The sequence below is a fragment of the Anoplophora glabripennis genome, unplaced genomic scaffold, assembly GCF_000390285.2.
Source record: "Anoplophora glabripennis isolate ALB-LARVAE unplaced genomic scaffold, Agla_2.0 scaffold85, whole genome shotgun sequence".
Lineage (NCBI taxonomy): Eukaryota > Metazoa > Arthropoda > Insecta > Coleoptera > Cerambycidae > Anoplophora > Anoplophora glabripennis.
Window position 1 is genome coordinate 1,063,540 of NW_019416361.1, and position 5,943 is coordinate 1,069,482.

Here is a 5,943-nt window from a genome sequence, read left to right on the forward strand (position 1 = left end):
AACCTAAATTACTTACGGAATACGGCAAACATCAATTAGTATTTTCCTTCCATCGATCTATGGTTCGTTGTGATTTGCTAACCTCAATTGAAAACGTCAAATACAGCGAAATTTATTTTGATGTTTCAATCCGACATTCTTCGTGATTTTTAGATTTTCGTCCATTTCGCTTATAAAATGGCCGTAAGTCAGTGAGAAGTCCACGGAGAAAGCTATATTGAAAACGCGAATATAAAGTTGCAAAAATTTGATTAAGCGACGAACGAAGGGAGTGAGGCTCGATTATGCCGCTTCGGATCTCGCGGAGAAACCCAGTGCGTCCGCCAAAATGCTAGTTTTCCAGTCTGACTTGAAAGACAGCGCGTAGTGTCGTCGTTCATTGTTTAAGCTGCCGCATTTCGAATCTGCGTTAATTTCGCGAAACATTCTAAATAAAAAGTTTGAAATAGGCCTCTGATCAGTGAACAAAAATTTTTTGGTTTAAATAAATACTTCAAATGTCGTCTAGTAAGTCCTGTCTAATTTTCTATCAATTGGAAACGTCATTTTCGCCTAGGTCCATCTGATTTTTTCACCTCGATGTCATCTATGAAATACGTCAAATATTAATTAGTAGGTCCCCACTGACTTTTTAACCTCAATTAGAAACGTCAAATATCGTCTTGTCACTCCTGTGTGAGATCTTAACCTAAAATACGAAACAGGTCAAATATCAATTAGTACGTTCCTTTTGATTTTCTAACCTCAATTAGAAACGTCAAAAATCGCGTAGTACGTACCGTCTGATTTCCTAACCTAAATTACGAAATACGGCAAATATCAATCAGTCTGTTCCTTCCATCGATCTATGGTTCGTTGTGATTTTCTAACCTCAATTGGAAACGTCAAATATAGTGAAATTTATTTAGACGTTTCAATCTGACATTCTTCGTGATTTTCGTCGATATGCGTTCAGGGCTGGTTGAATCTCTATTTCGCTTATAAAATGGCCGTATGTCAGTGAGAAGTCCATGTACATTTGAGTACATTTGAAGACGCGAATATAAAGTTGCAAAAATTTCATTAAGCGACGAACGAAGAGAGATGAGGCGCGGTTATGCCGCTTCGGATCTCGCGGAGAAACCCAGTCCGTCCGCCAAAATGGTAGTTTTCCAATCTGGCTTGAGCGCGTGGTCCCGTCGTTCACAGCTGAAGTAATCAACAATTTTTGTAATGTTAAATTTGCATTTTTCTAACACGACGTCGTCTCGCAAAAGATCCACAATGAGATAAAACAGATAAATAACGACATCCCATGACTTGGAAGAGTATTTAACACCAACTTATTTCTATTGATTTTTAACTTTTGACGTTTGGGGAGTACCTAATACGAATGCAATATAGTAATTAACGAAGCAAATTGTACTAATACAAAGGTTGAAGGGTTTAGGTATTATGGATTGGTTTAAAATTATGCAGTTTTAGAGGGCAAGTACTTATGTTAATTCGGGGAACAGATATCGTAATCGTAGGCATGTTAAGCGGTAGAGCTACCAAAATGTAAATAATAACCTAACCTAATAATAAGAAATACCTGTATATGTCGTGGCGTAGCAATGTATTAAGATTAAAAAAAGGTCTAGTAAGGTAAAATAACGGTTCGCCGCGACCCTACAGAAATTATTTTGACGTATATCAAACTGACGTTTCTAACGACATTCGAATTTTCTCCGGGAGGGCGTGTCTTAAAGTTTCAATCTTTAGGGCTTGTCTGTCGGCGAGTGGACCCCAAAAAGAGGCAAAATTAAATATGAAAACGCGAAAAGAACGTTACATAAATGCCCCCGAACGATTAAAGATGATCGAATGGATATCTCGTGCCCAGTCGCACGCCATTCCGCGGTTTGCGGAAAAAGAATTCTGTGGGGCAAAGTATACGTTTTCCAGCCGGCGAGAGAGTGCATTTTAACGTATTTACGGCCGCATTTCGAATCCTGCACGTGATTTCGCGGAAAGTTCTACATAAAAGGTTTGAAAAAGGCATCCGGTCGATAAATATGAGTATTTTCCGCGCGGCTTTAAATAAATAACGTAGGTAAAATAGGTAAAATAAAAACTAAATAGAGAAAACCGGCGAGGCGATCGTCAGGTTTCATCGGTAAGTAGGCGATAAGTAAGCAGTCGGACGTTTCACACAAAAATTGGGCCACGCCCCCCGTAGGGCTCCGGGAGAACCGGATTTTAAGTAGGAAGGAGCGGAAAGACCTCCACCGGAATACCCCCAAGCGACGTGGCGAACATGGCGGGGCCCTCCGGGCGTGTCTTAAAGCTTCAATCTTTACGGCTTGTCTGTCGTCGAGTGGACCCCAAAAAAGTCGAGTGCCCCACTGCAAATCGGCGCTTTTTCGGGGCGATCGTGCGACACAGACGGAGCTATCAGATTTTAATATATATTGATTGGCTGACGTGAGCAAACCGTTTATTTATTGTCTTTATATGAGCGAAAATATATAAATATGGCAACATTGCATCTAGGGCGCCTTGTTCATGTCGTAGCCGGCTGACGTCAGCCGGTCAGTAACAGCCTGAAAAGGGGATTAAGTAATATTTTCAGCTTAAATATGCATTTAATTTTTTTTTAATCACGCCATCGTATTATACTCATTTTTCTCTATCTGCTCTTAAAAATAATGACATTATGACTGAAACACCCTGTATATATACATGCAATGCAGTGCTTTCATAAATTCAAATCAGTCGATTTTTCGGGGTAACTTTGGTTAATTAAATGTTACCAACACTCGCTTGTTGCCAACCTAAGAGTTTATAATTTAATATATACATATCATTAAAACATCTCAAGCTTTCAATAATATTTTTTGTGTTTATTTTATTTTAAGGATTGTAACTTTGTAATAAGTCGTAAGCTTTCTAATGAATAACAAAAGAAATGCAATACACTGTGAATGCACCAAAAGAATATTTTAAACTGTTAAAAACTTTTTTTTTCTATTTTTTTGGCCATGGAAGGGTAATTTTTAAGGATTTTTAAGGGTTGAAAAGTAATTAAATTTCATAAATTATATAAAAAAACATTAAAGGAACTTTATCCAACATATTTGAACATTAATTGAATCTTTAAAATACGTAAATCTGCGATTTTCGCTTTTTTTTCATACAAGGGTAGTTTTCACCCCCAAATAGAAAAAAGCATACATCTAGCCAATATAACTTTTGAAATGGGGGGTCAGATGAGCTTGTATGCAAATTTTCAGGAAAATTCATGCTATCTATCCGAAAAAATTTGGAGCTTTTTCCTTGTTTTCGCCTTCAGTGACTGAACTAAGAACAAATAAAAAAAGCAAGAGTGAAGTTTTTATCAAAATCGTTTTTAAGGATTCTATGACCATCCAAAGACTGTAGTCAAGGTCAGAAAATTGGTGCGTTTAGCAAAATAATTTTGTCGCCGTTTGGCGAAAGATTAAATAATTACGTTATGAGCTTTTTATATTCAAATCCGGGCTTTAAAGTAAATTTTAAATACTGCAGGATACCGATACCTACTTACTTATCTCCGTGGCGCCTGTGCCGGTTCTTGACTTCTGGAGGCGGCTCATCGCTGCCCGTATCGGACTTGGACCGTTTTTTTCTTTTTTTAACCAAGGTGGAATTTAGCGTCGGGGAAAACGAGCCATACTCGTCTTCGCTGTCAGAATCCGACAATTCTTCCACTACCATGGCCTTGTTCAAATCTACCTCTGAAGACTCCCAACTGCTTAGATTCTTACAACATTTCCTGAAGATTATTTGAAACCGTTGAGTATGTAAGTGCGAAAGTAGAAATACAGGGTGATATATCTATGACAAACTTGGACAGATAGCTAGTTGGGTTAATTTCAAAGATTTTTTCTTATATGAAAATAGGTCCGATTCGTTTTTCTTTTTAAATTTACAAGGATTTTAAAAAATATAATTTCATATTTCAATCAAAGTAGTGTGATAAACAAAAATGATGGTTGCCATAACAATAATTATTGTTTGTGTCATTTGACACTTAGCGTTAAAGTGCTAAAAATGTCAACGATTGGAGAAAAAAGTATTAACACAATAGTGTGATTTACGTCTAAAATAAAAAAAATAAATAAAAATACTTACTCTAATTTTATAGATTTGAATTATCTTTTTAAACACTATCAAATTTTGAATAAAAATTATTTGTTCCTGTGTTTTTTTTTAATGTAATGTCTCCAACATTGGCCTAGTTTAGTTGAAATATACTAGACAAAGCGAAATCGGCGGCTGGTCACAATTTGTTTAAACTAATTTTTTTAAACAAATTGTAAAAATTACAAATTAAACAAATTGTCTTGAAAATTACCGTTTTCGCATTTTTTCGTACATTAAATTATTTATAACTCGGAAACCGGATTTTAGGAGCATAGTGCATAGGAACTATTTTGTTTAGAATACCCCAAAATACCTAATAAAAATTGTCCGGAGCAAAACAATTAATTTTTACGATTTGATTAAAAAAAAATTTGTTTAAACAAATTGTGACCAGGTTACCGGCCGGTAACATTTTGATCCTCATTCAGGTGATTATGCAAAAAAATCAAATCCACAAATTTTTTCATACGAAGCCGCCGATTTCACCTTGTCTATACTGTGGTCACTACAAACTCAAACGAAGTAAACAATTACGTGCAGCCACGGCACATAAAACTGCACAGGGATGTATTTAGGAAAGTTAAAACAGGAATTATTAAAGAATTTAAAAAAATATAAGCAAAATACCATATGCTTTTACCCTTGTTTTTCTTATTCAACCAATAGTCCAGACAGTATCTGTTTCAAAAAGTCCATATTTGGGTGAATTGTATATCCACGGAGATTTTTGGCTTTTTGGCTTTCAAATATCTCTAGAAATGAAAATTTTTCTATCCGCATAAAAAAACGTGGGCTTAACTTTTGGTGGCACAATATGTTAAAAAAAATCGAGAAATGTCATATTTTTCCCTATTTAATTATGTATCTTTTCATGAATTGATTTTAGGCGAAAATGGAAGAGGAAAAAAATGTCTGTAATAATTTTTTTTTTTTACAAAATATGACTAGTTACAAATCGAATGAATCATGATTATTATTGTAAAAATAAAAAAAATCGCCAAAAATAGGGTTAAAACACATTACTCCTTAGGGAATTTTTTTGGGGTCTTTAAATTGGGTATAGGACCTTCATATTTGGCTCAAGAAAACTTCATGTTATGCAGAATCATCACACCAAATTTCATCAAAATCGGTGCGATAGATTTTGCATAATAATATTGCAATCCAAATTTTGAAATAAAAATGCAAATTTTGAAAATTTTGCACAGCAAAAACTGAGGCCCTTAGATACTTGAAAATTTAATCACATGTAAAAGGGCTCTCAAGCTTTCAAACACTTCGAACCCATCAATTAGGAGAGCTCTGGCGCTTGTTTAAACGTTGGTCGAATTTTTGTACTTATAAGCAATTAGAATAACTTTGTGAATATTCAACCAAATCAATTTTTTTAAAATAGGTTTTAAAAGTTCTTGGAAAGACGCTTCTTTAAAAAAAAAAGATCGATTGGTCAATTAGTTACGTAGTTATAGCCGATCAAAGTTAACCGTCATTTACACTAAATGTACTAGGACATCCGGGCTAATTTTTCTAAAAATACCTTTGGTATTCCGAGTACTTACCAGGTCTCAGTTTGCAATACTTTTCTTCAGTGGCAACCTACTTTAAAACGTGTTTAAAGTTATTTACGCAAGCGAGAAATTCAAGAAAATCGTGGGGTGGTGGTGGGGGAAGCTGAGAGCGCGGCCGCTTCGGCCTGCTCGAAATTGAATCGGCGAGTTCAAAACCGCGACGCGCTTAAAAATTTTTAATATATCAGCTTCTACAGGTCCGATTTTGATGATTTTTTTTTAAATCGAT